The following is a 24,633-nucleotide window of genomic DNA, read 5'->3' as shown; positions in this document are numbered from 1 at the left end:
GTTACACTACAGCAGTTATGCCGATGAGGCAAGTCACCTTTGCAAAATAGGCATTAAAGACAAAGCAAAAGAAGGACATTGGTATTTTCAGGACACCTATTATTCTCCCCTCTATTCCAGAATTCCCATTACCACTGGAATTCTCTCTAAATCCAACTTTGATCATGTTCTCCACTGCTAGCTCTCTTCTGTTGGCTCTTGACTGCCTAGATAATAAAATTCAAACTCATCCTGATAGCATGCAATGTATACACCAATATCATTGATTGAAATATTGAAATATTTTTGAAATATTGAAATATTTTTGAAATATTGAAATATTTTTGATTACCTAATAGTTTATTTTGATGCATTTATATCACTTTCTAGCTGTTCTGTTTGTCCAAAATGTCCTTCTTCCTCTTTAGCCTTGATCGAATTCAAATTAGGGGCAGACAACATTTCTATTCATATGGCAAGGTTTATTCAACTCTTGATGCAGAATAAAACACTTTGCTTATGCTATTGTAGTATTTTTTTTTTACTTCTATGTTGAGTTCATCATAACCTAAACTCGTTATAATTTGTCATAACTATGCCTGCCCTCACCACTAGATTGTGAGCACATTGAGAAATGGACTATATTGTATTCATCTTTGTAACTCTGTAAACAAATGTAGATTTGTATACATAGAAGGACATTATGTTTATTAAGTAAACGGTAAAGTTTATAGTGCAATCAATTCTTATGACAGATTATGGTGTGGGATAAAATAAGACAATCTTTTACTTAATCCAAGTGTCTTTATTACAAAAGAAGCCTTGGTTGCCAAAGACCAAGGATTACAATTTCTAATATAAAATTGTAAGCATAAAGCATGTTATACAACATTCTTATAATACCAGGACATAGCACAGTGTTCAGAAGATAGTACAGGCATACCTTGTTTTAATGCACTTTGCTTTATCACTCTTCATAGACAGTGTTTTTTATATAATGAAGGTTTGTGGTAACCCTGCATCAAGCATGTCTGTCGGCACCATTTTTCCAACGGCATTATTATTTTTTTATTGAAGTATAGTTGATTTACAATGTTGTGTTAGTTTCAAGTGTATAGCAAAATGATTCAGTTATATATATACCTATATCTTATCTTTTTCAGATACTTTTCCCTTATAGATTATCAAAGAATACTGAGCAGAGTTCCCTGTGCTATACAGTAGGTCTTTGTTGGTTATCTATTTTATATATAGTAGTGTGTATATTTTAATCTCAAACTCCTAATTTATCCCTCCCCCTAGCATTATTTTTTAATTAAGGTACATACATTGTTTTTTTACACATAATGCTATTACATACTTTATAGACTATAGTATAGTGTAAGCATAACTTTTATATGCATTGGGAGCCAAAAATTTGTTTGACTCACTTTATTGCGATATTTGCTTTATTGTAGTGATCTGGAACCAAATTCATAGTATCTCAGAGGCATGCCTGTAGATGGCCAATGAATAATTGTTGGTAATTGATATGTGCCCTAACATAAGTTGATGCAAGGGTAAAAATGAACTTTAAAAAACAATAAAACACATGTACTTGCTGAATTGAATAATTCACCTAAGAAAATGTAATTGGATTAGTTATGTTTGTTAAAAGTAGTTATTTCCTCAAACATTATAATATTGAGACTATATCAACATGATATGGGATATAAAAATCGTTCCAGGTATTTCTTCTGAAAAGGGATTTAATACAAAGTATTATTAAGTGCTTAAAAGCATTGCAAGGCTTGGAAATCAGTTGTGGAGCTCCAGCAGCTTTCAGATTCACTACAGCAATTTTGGTAAAGACAATGTAGGAAACAAGTGAAAATGTCACACTTTCCCTGCAGCTCTAACATATGTGACTTACAGGGAGAGAAGGACTCTCTGGCTGACTGTGACAATTAGTCATGTCTGGTGAACCCAATATCAACACTTGTTGCCTCCTGTAATAAGGACAAACGACTTCTTTTACTCTTCTGCTTTCTAAGTCTCTTTTTGGTACATCTCATTGGCAGAATCTAAATTATATCTAGAACCTTACTGGCAAAGATGTGAAAATGGTTCATTCGGGCAAATCGCGAGTCCTTGCATGACAATGTAGTGGCAACTGTTTCACTTAAATTTGAAGAGCAGGACCCCAGCGAGGCGCTGAGCAGCCCCACCACCGCAGCTGGCCTTGTGACCATCCCAGCCCGGGAGGAGCCGCAGCTGCCAGCCGCCGGCCCCAGTCACCATCACCGCAGCCATGAGCAGCGAGACCCAGCAGCCGCCCGCCGCCCCCCCCCCCCTCAGCGCTGCAGACCCCGAGCCGGGTCTGACGGGCAGCGGTGCAGGGAGCGGTGGCCCCGGCGACCTCACGTTGGCGGTGCCTAACGGCGGCGACAAAGTCATCGCAACGAAGGTTTTGGGAACAGTAAAATGGTTCAACGTAAGAAACGGATGTGGCTTCATCAAGAGGAATGACACCAAGGAAGATGTATTTGTACACCAGACTGCCATAAAGAAGAAGAACCCCAGGAAGTACCTTCACAGCATAGGAGACAGAGAGACTGTGGAGTTTGATGTTGTTGAAGGAGAAAAGGACGCGGAGACAGCAAATGTTACAGGCCCTTGTGGAGTTCCAGCGCAAGGCGGTACATGTGCACCAGACCGTAACCATTATAGACGCTCTCCACATCGCAGGGGTCTTCCACTCAACCACCAGCAGAATTACCAGAATAGTGTGAGTGGGGAAAAGGATGAGGGATCGGAGAGGGCTCCCGAAGGCCAGGCCCTACCGCAGGCGAAGGTTCCCACCTTACTACATGCGGAGACCCTATGGGTGACGACCACTGTATTCCAACCCTCCTGTGCAGGCTGGAGGGTGCTGACAACCAGGGTGCAGGGGAACAAGGTAGACCAGTGAGACAGAATATGTATCAGGGTTATAGACCATGATACCACAGGGGCCCTCCTGGCCAAAGACAGCCCAGAGAGGACGGCAATGAAGAAGATGAGAAAAAATCAAGGAGATGAGACCCAAGGTCAGCAGCCGCCTCAATGGCTGTACCGCCGCAACTTCAATTACTGACGCAGACGCCCAGAAAACCCTAAACCACGATATGGCAAAGAGACAAAAGCAGCCTATCCACCAGCTGAGAAGTCATCTGCTACGAGGCTGAGCAGGGCAGGGCTGAGTAAATGCCCACTTATCATATCTACCATCATCCGGTTTAGTCATCCAATAAGAAGAAATGAATATGAATACGAAATGAACAAAAGATTGGAGCCCAAGACCTTAAGTGCTTGCTTTTTGCCTGTTGACCAGATAACCAGAACTATCTGCGTTATCTATGCAGCATGGGGTTTTTATTATTTTTACCTAAAGACGTCTCTTTTTGGTAATGAAAAACATTTTTTTTAAAGCCTTTTCTCAATACACTTTTAAAGGTTTTTAAATTGTTTTAATATCTGGTCAAGTTTGAGATTTTTAAGAACCTCATTTTTAATTTGTAATAAAAGTTTACAGCTTGATTTTTTTCAAAAATGTCAAACTGCAAGCACCTATTAATAAATATCTTAAAAATTAAATTAAAAAAATTTAAAAAAAACAGCACGATGCAAAAGAAGTCTTAATAATGAAAACATAATTATGGAAGTTTAAGGTAATTAGGAGATAATATCAGGAAGTTAAAAATAAATACCATTTTCAACCTAGCACACACATACACGAATGTGTGTGTGTGTGTGTGTGTGTGTGTGTGTACGTGTGTATCCTTCACACAAGAAATGGAGATACAAGAGCAATGACCTAAGGTTTTAGCAGCACTGTATCTTTTGTTTAAGGAGAGATCCATGAGTGGATATGAAGATTAGAAATAGTCTAGTGCTCAAGGTTTTACTGTCTAATGGGAAAGTCAAATCCTATTTAAATTGATAAATCTAGAAAATAATGAACATTCAACAAATCCAACTCTAACAGTAAAAGCATGTACAGTAAGATCAATAGAATAAGAATAATATGAACATTTTAATCTGGAAAGACCATATTTTTGTTATTTTAAATTTTCTCTTAATATTTAAATACAATATGCATATACAATATACAATGTACAATATTTTATTGATGCATAAATCATAATTGTACAGTTAGATGAATTTTCTCAAAGTGAATATATGGATAACCATCATTCAGGCCAAGAAATATAATATTTTCAGCAGCACTGAAGCACAGTCACCCAAGAATGACCACTATCTTGACTTTAAGCAACACAAATTAGTTCTCCTTGGTTTTAAACTTTATATACATACAGTAGAATGAATACATAAGCTTTAGTATATTCAAAGAATGGAAACTGCACAGCAATGAGAATGAACACACTAGGAAAGAAAGGGAAGTCCTGGGCTATTGAGTTTACATATTAGTCAACTATATTAGCTATTGCCAAATGCTTTTCCAAAATGAATCTAACAGTTTATTCTCCTACCAGGAGTATGTAGGAAATCAGCTTGTTTTACATCCTAACCAAAACTTGGTACTATCTGCTTTTAAAATTTTAACCATTATTATGAGCATTTAATAGTTTCTCAATCTGATTTTAATTAACATTCCTCTGATGACTAATTGATGCTGACTACATGTTAATATGTTTACTGGAGATTTGGAATCATCTATATGGAAGAACCTGTTCAAGTCAGATTATCAGCCTTTTATTAAATTGATTTGAAGAAGTTCATTATATATTTTGGAAGGAAATCCTTTATTGGATATCTGTATTGCTTCTTTTCACCAGAGCAAACATTGATCTACTGTGCAATTCTCCATCATAACTGTTCTATCATTTCCTTCCCATATGTGCTGCCAAATCTGAATTTCATGTCATCATCACATAGCTGTTAAATAAATCCATACCCTCCCAATTTCCAGGGCTTTATTTTTTACTTCTCTGTTTATAGCATTACAATTTTAGTTCTAATAAAATCTCATTTTCATTATTGCATTTTCCAGCTTAAGAATTAATAAGAGTTGTGCTGTCAGAAGGGCAAGAAATTTTATTGCCAGAAAATCCTGTGAGGGGGGAAAGAAGGTAGGACAGGAAGCTGGAAAAGAGAGAAAGAGCTGTTATTCTACACTGCAAGTCTGGGCTCTGTGAAGGAAAGAATTAGAGAGGAAGAGTCTCAGACTGCAGCACAGTTTTAGGAAAATTTACATCAGGCTAATATGGTATCCTGGGACCAAAGTCGCCCTGTGAGATTAGTCCTACATCTCATAGGAATGGATCTGCCTTAGTATCACTGTGACTTTCAGTCATTTACTGGCAGCCACCTGTGGGTGCTCCTGGGGTCTTTTGTCTATTACATGAGATCTTAGAGCTGCACTTTCATGGTTGACACAAGAGCTCATTATAAATGACCTAAACAAATCAAAAATCTCCAATACTTCACAATCTTGGCTCACTTTTTTTTTAAATCAAGCCTATCACTTACTACCCCCTTCCACAAAATTCTTGTTCCAGCCCTTACTGCACCTTTCCCTTATTCCCCATCTCCTTAGCTGCCATCTTTGTCACTGTTCCTCTATTATATGTTGTACTCGTTGAGTATAATATTCTTGCACTACACTTCCACTTACTGAAGGTCAACTCTTTCATCAGTTGCTCAAATTCCATCTTCTCCATTAGCTCACTGCTCCAATGACCTTTACTTTTTTCTAATTCTCTTTAGCATTTATATTCCAAATCCTTTATAGTATTTGATTTCTTATTGTTGCTGGCGTGCTACTAGATATATAATTTCCTTAACTTTATATGTTATCTGAGAGAAAAAAAATCAGAGGATTATATCTTCTACAGTGTTTTCATGTTCTAGGAATGAGAGCTCCTCATACGTGTACTCCTAGCACCCTGCATGTCTCCTACAGTGGCATTTACCAAACTGCATTAGATTCATTTGATCGTTCAATCTATTATACCTATCATACATAACATGCTCAAAATATATTTATTGAACAGATTACTGAATAGTTCTAACTTTATAGCTATTTTATTATTTCATCCTCTATGTACTTTGTGTTTTAGTAACATACACTCAACTGTGATTTAATTTTTCTCAGATTTATAACTCATTTGGTGCCCAGCATTTTGGAGTGATATCACTGAACCAGGGAATGCACCTTTACTGATGAAACCTACACCTTATATCTATTTTTATTGTCATGCTTTCAGTGTAATTGATTATAGGGATATCTGATTTTTACATACCTTTTTTAGATTATTGTCAAACTACTAACATTAGTGAACTTTATACTTTGGATTAATAAAAAGCAGGAAATGACTTAAGAAAAAAATATTTCATTGGATAAATTTTGAATATTTCCCATTATTCTATAATAAGAGTATAAAATTCTATTAAATGATCTAACCTCCCTATTTACTAAAGTAAGCCTAGTCCAGAAGTTGTGCAAATTCTACCTTAAAAGATCACTAATGGATACTTCAAAAACAAACAAACAAGCTCATTGAAAAAGAGATCAGATTTGTGGTTTCCAGAAGTGGGGGGAGGGGGAAATGGATGAAGGTAGTCAAAAGATACAAACTCCCAGTTATAAGATAAATAAATAGTAGGGATGTAATTTACAACGTGATGAATACAGTAAGCACTGCTACATGGAAAAATTTGTTTTCTATTTCTTCAATTTTGTATCTATATGAGATGATGAATGTTCACTAAACGTATTGTGGTCATCATTTCATAATGTTATGTTAAGTCAAATCATTGTGCTGTATACCCTAAACTTATACAGTGCTGTATGTCAACTATATCTCAATAAAACTGGAAGAAAAAAATGGTATGTAATGGTATGTACTAGAATGCTATGAAAAATCAACAGTAACACCAGTAATAATTACATTTGCTTGAATAACGTTAAGGTCATCTTTAATGAGAGCATGAAAACAAAAATAAAACAAAGAAACAAAACACTCAGCACATTTCCATTCCCATAGCCCAAGACAAAACAACACTTGACTTTTTTGCAAGAACTTTCATAGTTAAAACCCCCAATACGACTTCTAAGTTTTTATTTTAAAAACTTGTATTTGACTATAGTAAGAACAATGTAATTAAATCAATATAATCCAGTCAATATCCTCTGACTTATTTTCATTTCCAAGGATGAAAAACTCTGCACATGAGTAAATATTAGCAAAGTTGAGCACAAAGTTATATATGATGAAATCTAAATGTGATTAAATTTATAAGCAATCTCTGCTTTCTTGCAGAGAGAATAACATCAACATTGTACAGACATTTTAGAATTAGATTGGCTAATAACTCAACTGGAAATTAAATATGCCTGATTTTGTTATTATGGACATGGAACAGACTTATGAAAAATATGGGAAAATATGTGTCTCTGATGAACACAGGGCATCCTCACTTTCTATAGTGTGGTAGGCAGACTAATTGTTCCCTCAAAATGTCCACCCCCTACTCCCTTGAACTTAGATTAGGTAATTAAGGTTGCTAAGCAACTGACCTTGAGAGGGGAATGTTATTCTGGATTATTGGGGTGGCGTGGGGGGCAATATAAAGGGTTCTTATTCAGAGTCAGAGTGATATAATGTGAGGAATACTCAACCAGCCATTTCTTACTTTGAAGATGGAAAAGAGCCATGAGACAAAGAATGCACATAGCACCCAGAAGCTGAAAAATGAAAGAAAACAGATTGGGTCCATAATGGGATGAATGGTGGCCCCCCTCAAAAAATATGTCTATGTAAAATCCCTGTACACTGTGTAAACTGAATGTTACCTTATTTGGAAAATATAATTTTTCAGATGTAATTAAACTACAAATCTTGAGATAAGATTATCCTGGATTATCTGAGTGGGCCCCAAATCCAATGACAAATGTTCTTATAAGATAAAGAAACAGGGAGATTTGAGACAGACAGAAGAATAGAAGACAGTGGAGAGGAGAAAGCAATTAAAGATGAAGGCAAAGATTGAAGTGATATAGCCACAAGCCAAAGAACATGTGAAGCTACCCGAAGCTGGAAGAGGCAAGGAAGGATTCTCTCCCAGAGCCTCCAAAGTGAGGGTGGCACTTTCTGACACCTTGATTTTGGATTTCTGGCTTCCGGAATATAAAAGGATACATTTTTGCTTTTTTAAGCCACTAAATTTGTGGTAATTTGTTATGGCAGCCTTAGGAATCTAATACAATCCCATAAAGCCCCCAGAAAGGAATGCAGCTCTACCAAAACATTAATGTTAGCCAAGTGTGACCCATTTTGAACTTCTAACCTCCAGAACTGTGAGACGATATATTTGTAATGTTTTAAATCACTTACAATTGTGGTAATTTGTTATGGTAGCTATGGGAAACTAGTATGCATAGCTATACAAAATATGGTGTTTCAACATTTCCCTAAAAAGAGCACAGACTTCAAGTGAGCCTTTGACACTCTCCAGAAAACCTACCAAGTAATTTTTTTCTGGTAAGTTTCTGCAAGATCTCTAATGACAATTTTACATACTCTCCTTGCTAATCAAACTCCCAACGCTTTTTCTGTCTGACTTATTTCACTTAGCAAACTACCCTCAAAGTCCATCTGTGTTGTTGCAAATGGCAGGAATTCCTTCTTCTTATGGATGAATAGTATTCCATTGAATACATATACCACATTTTCTTTATATTCATCTGTTGATGGACACTTAAGTTGTTCCTCTGTCTTGGCTACTGTAAATAATGCTCCAATAAATATTGGGGTGCTGGTATCTCTGTGTCCTAGTGATTTTGTTTCCTATGGTATATACCCAGAAGTAGAATTGCTGGATCGTATGGTACCTCTATTTTTAATTTTTTGAGGGCCCTCCGTACTATTTTCCATAGTGGCTGCACGAACTTACATCCCCACCAACGGTGCACGAGGGTTTTCTTTACTCCATAACCTTGTCATCATTTATTATCTCCTTTTAGATAATAGCCATTCTAATGGGTGTGAAGAGATGTCTCACTGTGGTTTTGATTTGCATTTCCCTAATGATTAGTAATGTCAAGCACCTTTTCATATACCTGTTGGACATCTGAATATCTTCTTTGGAAAAATGTCTATTCAGGTCCTTTGCCCATTTTAAAAATTGGATTATTATTATTATTATTGAGTTGTATAAGTCATTTACATATTTTGGATATTAACCTCTTAGCAAGTACATGATCTGCAAATATTTTCTCCTATTCCATAGGTTGCCCTTTATTTTGTTGATGGATTCTTTTACTCTGCAGAAGCATTTTAGTTTGATGTTGCCCTACTTGTTTAGCTTTGCTTTTGTTGATTGTGTTTTGGGTGTCACATCCAAAACATCATTGCCAAGACCCATTTCAAGGAAGCTGTCTTCTTCCAGTTCTATGATTTCAGGTCTTACGTTTAAGTCTTCAATCCATTTTTGTTTATGGTGAAAGATAGGGGTCTACTTCCAATCTTTTACATGTGAATATCCACCTTTCCCAGCACCATTTATTGAGGAGACTGTCTTTTCTGCATTGAGTGTTCTTGTCTCCCAAGTCAAATAGTTAACCATATAGGCCTGGGTTGATTTCTGGGCTCTCAATTCTGTTCCACTGATTTATGTGTCTGTTTTTATGCCAGTACCACACTGTTTTGATTACTATAGCTTTATAATATAGTTTAAAATCAGAAAGTGTAATGCCGTACTTTTTCATTTTGGATAGTTTCAGTTGCTGTATCTTCAAGTTTACTAATCTTTTTTGTAGTGTCTAAACTACATAGTCCCATATAACAATTTTTTAATTCATATGTTGCATTTTTCATCTCTTGAAGCTTTATTTGGGCGTTTCTATATATTTTCTGCATCTACTAAACATGCCCAATCTTTCCCTACCTTCTTGAACATATGGAATATAGTCAATACTAAATATTTTAATGTCCTTGTATATTAATTCTATAATTTCCATCCTTGCTGAGACTGATTCTAGTCAGCTCTTTTTGGTGCTATATTTTCCCACTTCTTTTCATGCACTGTAACTTTTTATTGGATGCCTGACACAGTGATTTTGTGTCACTGTTGAGTACTGGATATCATTGTGTTCAATAAATATAGTTTAGCTTTCTTCTTGGACACAATTATGTTACTTGGAAATACTTCCTCCTTTGGGGATTTGACTTTAACTTTATTAGATGGGAGCACAGCAGCCTTTATCCAGGATTAATTTTGCCTCCCTCCTTAGACAATACCCTCCTGAGTATTCTTATTAGTTTTCCAACTATGGCTTGTGGGAACAAGAACTATTCCCAAAGCTGAGTTAACAGTATTGTTTCCCTGGCTCTTTTTGGGTGCTTATTGATTTGGCCTCAGGTAGTTTCCTCATATACATGCACTAAAATAGTACTCAGCATCTTTGTCTGGTTTTGGTATCAGGGTGATGGTGGCCTCATAGAATGATTTTGGGAGTTTTCCTTCCTCTGCAATTTTTTGGAAGAGTTTGAGAAGGATGAGGGTTAGCTCTTCTCTAAATGTTTGATAGAATTCACCTGTGAAGCCATCTGGTCCCGGACTTCTGTCTGTTGGAAGATTTTTAATCACAGTTTCAATTTCATTACTTGTGATTGGTCTGTTCATATTTTCGATTTCTTCCTAGTTCAGTTTTGGAAGGTTATAGCTTTCTAAGAATTTGTTCATTTCTTCCAGGTTGTCCATGTTATTGGCAAAGAGTTGCTTGTAGTAGGCTCTTAGGATGCTTTGCATTTCTGCGGTGTCTGTTATAACTTCTCCTTTTTTATTGCTAATTTTATTGATTTGAGTCCTCTCCCTCTTTTTCTTGATGAGTCTGGCTAATGGTTTATCAATTTTGTTTATCTTCTCAAAGAACCAGCTTTTAGTTTTACTGATCTTTGCTATTGTTTTCTTTGTTTCTATTTCATTTATTTCTGCTCTGATCTTTATGATTTCTTTCCTTCTGCTAACTTTGGTTTTGTTTGTTTTTCTTTCTCTAGTTCCTGTAGGTGTAACATTAGATTGTTTATTGAGATTTTTCTTGTTTCTTGAGGTAGGCTTGTATAGATATAAACAAAGATACTACAAAAAAAGAAAATTACAGACCAATATCATTGATGAATATAGATGCAAAAATACTCAACAAAATACTAGCAAACAGAATCCAACAACACGTTAAAAGGATCATACACCATGAACAAGTGGGATTTATCACAGAGATGCAAGGATTCTTCAATATATGCAAATCAATCAATGTGATACACCATATTAACAAATTGAAGAATATAAACTATATGATCATCTCAATAGATGCAGAAAAAGCTTTTGACAAAATTCAACACCCATTGATGATAAAAACTCTCCAGAAAGTGGGCATGGAGGGAACCTACTTCGACATAATAAAGGCCATATATGACAAGCCCACAGCAAACATCATTCCCAATGGTGAAAAACTGAAAGCATTTCCTCTAAGATCAGGAACAAGACAAGGATGTCCACTCTCACCACTATTATTCAACGTAGTTTTGGAAGTCCTAGCCACGGCAATCAGAGAAGAAAAAGAAATAAAAGGAATCCAAATTGGAAAAGAAGAAGTAAAACTGTCACTGTTTGTAGATGACATGATACTATACATAGAGAATCCTAAAGATGCTACCAGAAAACTACTAGAGCTAATCAATGAATCTGGTAAAGTTGCAGGATACAAACTTAATGCACAGAAATCTCTTGCATTCCTATACACTAATGATGAAAAACCTGAAAGAGAAATTAAGGAAACACTCCCATTTACCATTGCAACAAAAAGAATAAAATACCTAGAAATAAACCTACCTAGGGAGACAAAATACCTGTATACAGAAAACTATAAGACACTGATGAAAGAAATTAAAGATGATACCAACAGATGGAGAGATATACCATGTTCTTGGATTGGAAGAATCAATAGTGTGAAAATGACTATACTACCCAAAGCAATCTACAGATTCAATGCAATCCCTATCAAATTACAAATGGCATTTTTTACAGAACTAGAAAAAAAAATCTTAAAATTTGTATGGAGACACAAAAGACCCCAAATAGCCAAAGCAGTCTTGAGGGAAAAAAACGGAGCTGGAGGAATCAGACCCCCTGACTTCAGAGCTTTGTATACTACAAAGCTACAGTAATCAAGACAATATGTACTGGCACAAAACCAGAAAGATAGATCAATGGAACAAGACAGAAAGCCCAGAGATAAACCCACGCACCTGTGGTCAACTAATCTATGACAAAGGAGGCAAGGATATACAATGGAGAAAAGACAGCCTCTTCAATAAGTGGTGCTGGGAAAACTGGACAGCTACATGTAAAAGAATGAAATTAGAACACTCCCTAACACCATACACAAAAATAAACTCAAAAGGGATTAGAGACCCAAATTAAGACTGGACACTATAAAACTCTTAGAGGAAAACATAGGAAAAATACTCTTTGACATAAATCACAGCAATATCTTTTTTGATCCACCTCATAGAGTAATGAAATAAAAAACAAAAATAAACAAAGGCAACCTCATGAAACTTAAAAGCTTTTGCAAACCAAAGGAAACTACAAAGAAGACGAAAAAACAACCCTCAGAATGGGAGAAAATATTTGCAAATGAATCAACTGACAAAGGATTAATCCCCAAAATATATAAACAGCTCATGCAGCTCAATACTAAAAAAACAAACAACCCGATCCAAAAATGGGCAGAAGACCTAAACAGACATTTCTCAAAAGAAGACATACAGATCGCCAAGAAGGACATGAAAAGCTGCTCAACATCACTAATTATTAGAGAAATGCAAATCAAAACTACAATGAGGTATCACCTCACACCAGTTAGAATGGACATCATCAGTAAATCTACAAACAACAAATGCTGGAGAGGGTGTGGAGAAAAGGGAACCCTCTTGCACTGTTGGTGGGAATGTATATTGGTACAGCCACTATGGAGAACAGTATGGAGGTTCCTTAAAAACTAAAAACAGAATTACCATATAACCCAGCAAATCCACTCCTGTGCATATACTCAGAGAAAACCATAATTCAAAAAGACCCATGCACCCCAATGTTCATTTCAGCATTATTTACAATAGCCAGGTCATGGAAGCAACCTAAATGCCCATCGACAGACGAATGGATAAAGAAGAGGTGGTACATATATACAATGGAATATTACTCAGCCATAAAAAGGAACGAAACTGGGTCATTTGTAGAGATGTGGATGGACCTAGAGACTGTCATACAGAGTGAAGTAAGTCAGAAAGGGAAAAACAAATATCGTATATTAACGCATGTATGTGGAACCTAGAAAATGGTACAGATGAACTGGTTTGCAGAGCAGAAACTGAGACACGGAAGTAGAGAAAAAACATATGGACACCAAGGGATGGGGGTTGTGGTGTGATGAATTGGGAGACTGGGATCGACATGTATACACTGGTGTGTATAAAATGGATGACTATTAAGAAAATAAATAAATAAGTAAACATACACAGGTTAAAAAAAAAACAATAGTACTCAGTAGGAAAGTTGAGGGAGACCAACTTCTTATCTTGGGATCTACTTGTCTGTGCAGCACTCTGTTATTCTGTCCTGTGAATTTTAGCTGTGTTAGTCTTCCCAGACTTGCAGCTCTATCTCCTCAACTCAAAGAGATTGCCAGACTTTGTATGGGTTCCTGATCCCTGCACTGAAACCTTTAAGCTCGTTCTAGGCAGTAAGTTGGGACAACTGCAGGGCTCACATTGTCTGCTTATTCTTTTTTTAGAGGTTACTGTTCTGTTCTACTTGATGACCTGAAAAGCATTGTTTCATGTATTTTGTCTGAATTTTTAATTGTTTCAGGTGGAAAGGTAAGTCCAGTTCAATCTTGATCAGAAATGAAAATTCAGGTATTTATTTTAACTGTGGCAGGCAGGATAATGGCCCCCAAATATGCCCATGTCCTAATCCCCAGTACCTGTGAATTTGTTAGGTTACATAGTAAAGGGGAATTAAGGTTGAAGATGGAATTAACGTTGCTAATCATTTGACCTTAAAATAGGATTATATTAGCTTATCTGGATGGGCCCAAAGCAGGAGGGTCCTTAAAAGTAGAAGAGGGAATCAGAGGGTTCAAAGTGATTTGATGTGACAAGACCTCAACCTATGGTTGCTGGCTTTGAGGATGGAGGAAGACACCCAGAAGCCAAGGAATGCAGACAGCCTCTAGAAGCTGGAAAAGAAAAGAAAATGGGTTTGCCCCTAGAGCCTCCAGAAAGGAATGCAGCCTTGCCCAAAACGTGATTTTAGCCCAGTGAGACTCATGTCAGAATTTTGAGGTACAGAATGATCAGATATTTGCATTGTTTTAATTCACCAAGTTTGTGGTAATTTGTTTCAGCAACAATAGAAAATTAATATCAATGGGTGGGAAAATAAAACCTGAAGGTGTCAGAGTTCAGAGTTAGAGTTGGCTCATGTGCCAAAGTGAATTATATCAGGTCTTATCAATTAGACAAAGATACAAGAAGTCAGAATCCAAACAAGTAGTGTGAACAAGAGCACCATCAAAGAGAATAGAAATTTGATCTACCCTAAAGAATTTTTGTTAGAGTTCTCAATGTATTTTTTTGTTAGAGTTCTCAATGTATTCTTTTGTTGAGTGAAGGAACTGAATGACGATTATGGCAATTCCAGAGGGAAAAGAAAAAGTGAAGGCACTTAGGTGAATTAGAAACAAATGAGATAAATTCTGACAGCCCTTGTACAATGCTCTTCAGCATCTGTAAAAGTTAGTTTAGTGGAACTGTTGAAAATGCACTGATCGCCAGATATATTACTGTAATTATTGTAATCTAGAAATTGCAATAAAATTCGGTAGCCTTAAATTTTTTTTTTATTCTTAGCCATCATATGTGATTATCAGAACAGCAAAGAATATTTTACAAATTTGGGAAAGGGGAGAAATGGACACAAGCATAATACACTGCTTTAAAAAATGTTTATAGCTTTATGATGTGCTAACACTCACAGATAGGACACCAGCCATCAGTTAAATATTCTATTCAGTTGATATCAACCTAAGCATGATTGTTCACTAATGGATATTAATCTTATGGTCGCTAGAGGATTAAGAGATTGCCAGGGTAAATTATGACAACATCTGTCTCAGAAAATAGAAAATTATTTTTCCAAGAATCATCAACTAGGTCTAACAGCTATTGCCAATGAAAATTAATCCTCAGTGGCACAGAAGTAATGATTCTAATTATTGACTTTACACTTACTGTTTCTGTTTCCAGTTCAGCCTTTAAACAAACTCCTGTTTGTCCCTCATTTATTGTCAGCATGCAAACATGTCTCCATCTCAATGAATAGGACTGTAATTGTTAAAATGTAAGCCATTGTCTTATTAAACAGCAGTGTCCAGGCTAATGCAAAATGAAACAGCCAGGCAATTAACCATTGTACTGTACAACAGTACCGTGACAAACAATGAAAAGAGAATATTCCACTATTAATAAAGTATTTTTACTTTATCAGAGAACATCAGGGAACTGATTTTGCCTGACTATACTAGTGTGTGGTTAATATGCAACTATGGAGATTGTAAGAAGCCAGTTTTGAGAACAAAGTGGGGAAGATTTTACATACTATGAATATGCATTTCAAAGTACTTTGAGTTGATTTTCCAACAAAAAATTGCATACTTTAAAAACTACTGTCAAGTCAATTTCGGTCAGAAGGGACCTTAATGATTATCCAATTGAATCCTCCACTGAATGATTGAATTTCCTCCCAATACAATAATACATGGTTTTCTAGCTGCTTCTTTAATACTCCAACATTATTGAATACACAGCCATTCAAAGAAGCCCATTCCAATTCTGCGTAGCCCTAATTGATAAATATTTCTTCTTTGGTGGGGGGCATTGTTTATGCCACTAGGCATTTTATCTCTGCTGGTAGTCATGGAATCCCTCAAATATGTGAAGTCAGCAAAATGTGCACCCCACCAACAGACTCTTATTTTTAGGTAAATATAATCAGGTTTTTCAAACATGTTGTGTATAAATAAAAATTATTGACATAACTGTAGGACTTTACATGTATCTCTAATAAATTTTACTTGGTTAGATTCAACTAATGTTCTAGTCTATGAAAATATATTTTTCGTTTTAACATACTAAGTCTTCTTCTCACTCTAATGTTATACACAAATTACAACTGAATGCCATCGATATTCTCCCTGGTAGCTCCTATATATTATTAATAGGAGAGATGTCTGTGGCATGATATTAGTGAATGCACTCTAGGTTGATAGGGATTCAGAAATTAGCACTGTCCCTGTGAGTTAGAAATCCTAACATTATTATCAGTTATCTCAGATCTTTCCATCTTTTTCAGAAGGACACATGGAGACTCTGATGAAATACAGACATACTATGTCTATTGCTATATTTCCCTGAGGTATTTGTTTAGTAATCTAGTCAAAAAACAAGTGAATGTATTAATTAGTGCTCATTCATCTCATTTTATAATTGTTAACTTATTTAATGATTGATTTTATAATTTTCCTGAAATCAAGAGATATGTCACCAAAATGCTCTTTCGTTTTCATGAAAAATAAGGACCATGTTTTTCCATATTCAGCCTTCTAACCCCTTTCATAGTCTTTACAATGACTAAAAATTTGTTGGCAGATTTGGTGATATAATTATGAAACTCATTCAGAACTTTCTTCTGTAATTAATTTAGATCAGGAATCTTGAATACATCTAGAGTAACCAGGTGCTCTCTTATATTCTTCTGACATACCATTGGATACAGTTTTCCATTACCAATGTTGATTACATATTTTCTGATCTGAAACTAATTCATCTTGCCTGAGAAGATGGAAACATAGTAAGAACTGGGTACTTGTACTTTTCTTCATCATTCATGAATATCACATTCCCTTCCTCAAGTGTCAGACTTTTCCTTTTCTTGTTATTTATTTGTCTGTTTGATTTTAGTTTAAACATTATTTTAAAATTTCATTTGGATGACTTTATCACTTTGTAATATCTGCCAATTTCACCCTTATAACATCATCCTGATTTTATAACAACAATTTTGGAAATATTTGAATTACAAATAATGAATCTACACACAAATCTTATACCTTTCACAAAAATTAACTCAAAATGGATCAGAGAACTAACTGTAAAACTCAAAACCTTAAAATTTCTAGAATATAGCAGGAGAAAATCTAGGTGACCTTGGATTTGGTGGTCATGTTTTAGATACAATGCCCAAAGGATGCTCTATTGAAAAAAAGGGTAATTTGGACTTTATTTAAATTAAAAACTTCTGCCCTGTGAAGGACACTGTTAGGAGAATAAAAGGACAGGACACAGAGTAGGAGAAAATATTTGCAAAACACATATATGATAAAGGAGTGGTACCCAAAATACATCAAAAAGAGTCTTAAAACTTAACAATAAGAAAACAAACAACTCATTTAGAAATGGGCAAAAGATCTAAACAGACCCCTCAGCAAATAAGATATATGGATGGAAAATAAGCATATAAAGATATTCATCATCATAGTACATCAAGTAATTTCAAATTAAAATAACAATTAGATACCACTACAAACCCACTGGAATGGCTAAAATCCAAAACACTGACAATACCAAATACTGGCTAGAATGTGGAGCAACAAGGACACTCATGCACTACTCGTGGGAATACAAAATAGTACAGCCACTTCAGAAGACATTTTGGCAGTTTTTTGGGTTTTTTTTACAAAGCTAAATATACTCATACCATTTGATCCAGCAATTGTACTACTTGGTATTTACCCAAATGAGTTGAAAACTTGCATCCACACAAAAACCTGTACACAAATGTTTATAGCAGCTTTACTCATAATTGTCAAAACTTGGAAGCAAGCAATATGTCTTTCAATAGGTGTATGGATAAACACACAGTGATATGTCTAGGCAATGGGATATTAGTGCTAAAAAGAAATGAGCTATCAAGCCATGAAAAGATATGGCAGAACCTTAATGCTTATTGCTAGTGAAAGAAGGCAATTCGAAAAGGCTACATACTGTGTGACTCCAACTATACGACATTCTGGAAAAGGCAAAATTATGGAGTAGTAATAAGATCAGTGGTTGCCTGAGGTTGAAGGTAGGGTGAGAGAGGGATGAATAATTTAAAATAGATTTTTTAGGGTAGTGAAAATATTCTGTATGATACTGTATTGGTGTTTATATCTCACTATATATATTTTTATACTTATAGAATGTACAACCAAAGAGTAAATCCTAATGTAATCTATGGACTTTAGTTACCAATTATTAGCTCATTAATTTTAATCATGCTAATGAAAAATGTTAATAATAATAGGTGTGATTGTGGGGGAAATGAGAGGTGTAAAAAAAATTAATAAACAGTAACTTCAGTTAAATACAGTCAGGAGACCAGAAAAGGCAACACTCACTCCCTGTGAAAAGAGTAGAACCCAACAAGAAAAAGAAAGACTCCTCTTTTTTGGCAACAACTCAGCCAATGAAAAGCCATGGACTCTTTATTTACTATAGCACTCCAAACTTCCTTTTCCCCTCTATAAAAGAGTTATCCTTCCATTGTCATGCAGGGACTCACATGTGGCTCACCATGGTTGTAGACCCCAAATTGCAATTCTCAGCTGATCAAAAATAAATCCATTTTTGCTAGAGAAATAACTAGCAGCTTGTTTTAGGTCAACTTTTTGGTGGCTGGTTCAGGGACCAGAGAAGACCTTTGACTGCTCAAGGGCTGATGAGCAAACAGATGCAATACCCACAATTGAGCCCATTGTTGCTCATTGCTTTTCTCACTAACCCTGGAGTTTAAAGGTATATCTTTATCCTGGATCTGAGTCTCCCCTTTTGCATTTGAAGCTATCCAGGCTTTATTCAGCATCTATTTTAAGGTTTCACCTTTCTAGTTAAGGCTTTGTTCTGTGTGCAACTACTTGTTTGGCACTTCAGTTTAATTTTGAGATCAGATTGTCTCAACTGAAACTGGCTGAAAAGTCTTTTACCCATTCTTTCAAGAACAGGAGTTGATTCACTGAAACTGCCAGTTCAGCCATCAGTCCATTCCTTTGGAAGAGGAGCTGTTCTATGCAAATTGGCTGAGAAACCTTCAGCCTGGCTCCTCCAGGACCAAGCTATTCCCTTAGAACTGGCTGGTATTAAGCCTGCAGGACATTTGAGTTATGAGCTATTTGAACTGAGCTGTTTGAGCTACAAGCTGTTTAAGCTGTTTGAATATGATTATTCTACTCTAGAGAAAAACCTCTGAGAAATGGGATCCCAGTTATCTAAACATTTTGAGGGCACTCTCCCACAGGGACTCAAGCCAATTTTATATATCAAGACCATGGTCTTTCTTCATGCACGTTTCTAACTAAACGGATAAACCTGCCCATAGGTAATTTAGAATATCAATGGCCACTATGGGAAACTTTTGAAATCACCAAACTTAATTTTCTTAAAACGGAATTGGATCACTATAGCTCTAAAATTTCTAGAACTGAATGGTAAGCCTATTTCGATTAGTACTTTGAGGCTTCCAAATGTTATTGGGAGCTTAAAGTTGCCTCTCTGCAAAATAAAATTTGAAAATTAACTGAAGCAAACAAATGATTAAAGAAAGATAGGATGGCTCCCAAAGACTCAGGCTCTTCTTCCTAGGCTTCTTTGTCTCAGGCTCCACCTCTGGCACCATCTTGTCTCTCTCCCTCAGCTCCTCAGGCTCAGGCTCCATCTGAGGAGGGAACCCAGTCCCAGGGCAGATCCTGGATGGTGCAGTGGTGTCCACTGTTGGTGCTTACTCAAGAAGCACCTGAGAAGACTCCCAGATCTCTGACAGCAGCCATTCTGCCATAGATCACCCCTTGGTACATGCAGAGAGATCACACCAGCTGTGCCAGCCCTGCAGTGGTTCCACAACAGGGCAGGGGCATTGGAAGCAGTGGGCAGTGATCAGCTGTGAGAGAAAAAGGGGACTTTCACAAGATGCTGTGTTTGATCACAGATCAAGAGTTCATCAATACTCCTAAACAGGGAGCACATTGGACCTTTGTCTGCACACGGGCCCCAGTTGTTCAGCACTCCCCTCCTCTGGGGCAAAGGTCCTGGTGTGGGGAGAGGAAAAAAAATACAAATCTAAAGGAAAAAGAGCAAGTTCCAGCCTGACCCTCAGGGTTTCTCCTCTAACAATATGGGAACAAAACATGCCCCTGAGAGGACAGTGATGGCCATGAACAGAGAGAAAATCCCACCTCACACCTGGTTCAGGCTCTAGCCCCTCCAACTCCAGGTTTACTCCTTACCAAGGTGATAGCTACCAGCGCACCCTGAGGTAATGAGTGAATTGTGTCCACATCAAATCCAGCTCTCCCAACAAAGTCATTAGGAATATGCAGACTGTATAGAGACACTCCCACATAAGAACCCCACTTGAAGACTATAATAGGTACCTGTTTAACCTAAATTTATAGAGGAAGAGAAAGTTAAGCAAAATGAAAAGGCAGAGGAACTACTCTCAATTTAAAGAGCAAGAATAAAACCCTGAAAAAATTTAAACAGAAATAAGCAATTTACCAGGTAAATATTCAAAATATTGGTAATAAAATGTTACCTTAATTAAGAAAAAGAATTTATCTAAATAGTGAACATGTCAACAAGGAACTAGAAAATATTAAAAAAAATCAGAAATGAATAATTCGATAGCTAAAATTTTAAAAGAAGAATAAAGGAGTAGCAGACTAAGTGATACAGAAGAATGCATAAGTGATCTGGAAGATAGAATAATGGAAATCACCCAATGAGAACATCATAAATAAAAACAAACTTAAAAAAAGAAAGCAATTTAAGAATTCTCTAGGATAACCTTAAGCAGTCCAAGATTCGCATTATAGGAGTTCCAGAAGGAAAAGAGAGAAAAGGGAATCAAAAAAGTATTTGAGGAAATTATGACTGAAAACTTCCCAAACCTGAAGAAGAAAACAGATATCCAGGTACAGGGAGCAAAAAGTCCCAAATAAGAAGAATTCAAAGACAACCACACCAAGACATATCATAATTAAAATGTCAAAATTTAAAGATAAAAAGAGAATTATAAAGGCAGTAAGAGAAAAACAAAGAATCAAATACAAGGCAATCCCCATAAGGCTATCAGCTGATTTCTCTGCAGAAATTTTGCAGGCCAGAAGGGAGTTGCATGATATATTCAAAGTGCTGAAAGGGAAAAACCTTCAACCTAGGATACTCTACCCAGCAAGATTATAATTTAAAATAGAAGGGGAGATAAATAACTCAGACAAGCAAAAACTAAGAGTTCATCAATACTAAATGACACACCCACCAGCACCATGACAATTCCAAGGTCAACCATAAAAGACCAAAAAGTAGGTGGTGGCCCAATTCCTGGAAATTCCCACCCTTTCCCTGAAATAGTTGGAATAATTCTCCCACTCATTAGCCTATTAGCCTAATTACCCAACCCATAAAAACTAACCACACCATATTTTGGGGCCTCTCGCCTTCTGAGAATGGTCCACCCACACTCTGTCTGTGGAGTGTGCTTCTCCAAAGGCCATTCTTGCCTTTTGAGATGGACCACATTCTATGAAATGTGTATCTCTCTAAATAAATCCACTTCTTACTTAAAAAACAATAATAACAACAACAAAAAACCCAAATGAAAACAACAACAAAAAAACCCCAAAACTAAACCTGCCTTAAAAGAAACATTGAAGGGTGTCCTTTAAATTGAAAAGAAGTAAGAATATATAGGAAAGGAAAAATCCCAATAGGAAAGGCAAATATACAGTAAGGATTGAGAATCAACCAATTAAATAAGCCAATACATAGAATAAAAAACAAAAAAATTATAAAAGCAAATAAATTATAATAAACAGTAAAAGTATAAGCACGAAGATGTAAAATATGACATCAAAAACACAAAATGTGGGCAAGGGGAGTAAAAAATGTAGATGTTTAGAATGAGTAGGAACTTAAATAAATATCAATTTAAAACAGGTAGATATAATTAAAGGTTAACATATATGAGCTCCATGGTAAGGACAAATGAAAAACTGACAATAGATACACAAAAACAAAAAGAAAGGAACACAAGCATACTACTACAGAAAATTATCAAACCACAAGGGTAGAAACAAAAAGAAGAAATGAGCAGAGAAAAACTAAAGAAACAACCAGAAAACAAGTAATAAAATGGACATAAATACATACTTATCAATAATTACTTTAAATGTCAGTGGACTAAATATTCCAATGAAAAGATACAGAATGGCTGATTGGATTAAAAAATACCCTCAATAGGCTGCCTACAAGAGAGCCACTTCAGGGCTAAAGATACATATTGACTGAACATGAAGGGATGGAAAAAGATATTTCCTGCAAACAGAAATGACAAGAAAGCAGATTAGCAATACTCATATCACACAAAATAAACTTTAAAGCAAAGGCTATAAAAAAAGACAAAGGAGGGCATTATATAATGAGAAAGGGTTCTATACAAGAAGAAGATATTAGACTCATTAACATATATGCACCCTTTACAGGAGCAGCTAAATATATGAAGCAAATACTAACAGACATAAAGGGAGAAATTGACAATAATACAATAATAGTAGGGGAGTTGAACACCCCACTGACATCAATGGACACTTCATCCACACAGAAAATCAATAAGGCAACACTGGTCTTTAATGACAAAACAGACCAGTTGGATTTAATTGATATCTCCAGGACATTACATCCAAAAACAGCAGAACACACATTCTTTTCAAATGCACTTGGAACATCTTGAGCATACATCACATACTAGACCACAAAACAAGACTCAAACAATTTAAGAGGAGAGAAATTATATCAACATTTTTCAACCACAAATGTATGAAACTAGAAGTCAACTACAGAAAGAAAAACGGGAAAAGAACAAACACATGGAAACTAAACAATATGCTATTAAAAATCCAACAAGTCAATGAAGAAATCAAAGAGGAAATCAGAAAACATCTTGAGACAAAAGAAAATGGAGGGGCTTCCCTGGTGGCGCAGTGGTTGAGAGTCCGCCTGCCGATGCAGGGGATATGGGTTTGTGCTCTGGTCTGGGAAGATCCCACATGCCGTGGAGCGGCTGGGCCCCTGAGCCATGGCCGCTGAGCCTGTGCTCCGCAACAGGAGAGGCCACAACAGTGAGAGGCCTGCGTACCGCAAAAAAAAAAAAAAAGAAAATGGAAACACAGCACTCCAAAATCTCTGGGATGCAGCAAAAGCAGTTCTAAGAGGCAAGTTTATAGTGATACAGGCCTTCCTCAAGGAACAAGAAAAATCTCAAATAAACAACGTAACCTACCAATTTAAGGTATTAGAAAAGAAAAGAAACAAAGCCCAAATTCAGAAGAAGGAAAGAAATAATAAAGACCAGAGAGGAAATAAATAAAATAGAATAAAAAACACAATTGATAAAATTTAGTTAGGCTATGAAGAAAAGAGAGAGAACCCATATAAACAAAATAAAAAATAAAAGACGAGAAATAACAACAGATGCCACAGAGATACAAAAACTCATTAGTGAATACTATGAAAATTTATATGCCAACTAATTTCACAGCAGAGAAGAAATGGAAAAAAAATTCTAGAATCATTCAACCTACCAAGACTGAATCAAGGAGAAACAGTCAATTTGAATGGGCCAATCACTAGTAGTGAAATTGATTTTTTTAGAAAAAAACTCCAAGCAAACAAACATCCAGGATAGGATGGCTTCACAGGGGAATTCTAACCAAACATATAAAGAAAAACTAATACGTATGCTTCTCAAACTACTCTAAAAAGTTGAAGAGGAGGGAACATTCCCAAATTCATTCTACAAGGCAACCATTACCCTGATACCAAAACCAGACAAAAATATTATAAAAAAGCAAATTAAAGCCAATATCTTTAATGAATATAGATGCAAAAATCCTCAACAAAATATTAGCAAACTGAATCCAACAAAATATAAAAAGTATCATACCACATGATCAAGCTGGATTTATCCCAGGGGACACAAGGATGACTCAGTAATTGCAAATCAGTCAACGCAATATACCACATTAATGAAAGGAAGTATAAAAATCACATGATCATCTCCTAATGCAGAAAAAGTATTTGACATAATTCAACATCCATTTATGATAAAAACTCTCATCAAAGCGAGTATAGAGGGATAATAACTCAATATAATAAAGGCCATTTATGGCAAACCAACAGCTAACATCATACTCGATGTTGAAAAGCTGAAAGCCTTCCTGCTAAATTGAGAAACAAGACAAGGATGCCCACTATTGCCACTTCTATTTGGAATAGTATTGGAAGATCTAGCCACAGCAATCAGACAAGAAAGATAAATAAAAGACATCCAAATTGGAAGGGAAGATGTAAACCTGGAACTATTTGCAGATGACACAACACTTTACATAGAAAACCCTTACAACTCCACCCAAAAAGTATTAGAACTAATAAGTGAATTCAGCAAAGTGGCAGGATA

At 36.0% G+C, this 24,633-nt stretch overlaps 1 pseudogene; it reads left to right on the top strand.

Moving 5' to 3' along the window:
* The first annotated feature begins 2,269 nt into the window (after positions 1-2,269).
* Positions 2,270-3,427, top strand: LOC113612445 (nuclease-sensitive element-binding protein 1 pseudogene; annotated as a pseudogene).
* Positions 3,428-24,633: the final 21,206 nt, after the last annotated feature.

Source organism: Aethalodelphis obliquidens, unplaced genomic scaffold (assembly GCF_003676395.1).
Source record: "Aethalodelphis obliquidens isolate GAN/ISIS:26980383/991018 unplaced genomic scaffold, ASM367639v1 scaffold77, whole genome shotgun sequence".
Classification (NCBI taxonomy): domain Eukaryota; kingdom Metazoa; phylum Chordata; class Mammalia; order Artiodactyla; family Delphinidae; genus Aethalodelphis; species Aethalodelphis obliquidens.
This window is presented reverse-complemented; position numbering and strand designations above follow the sequence as displayed.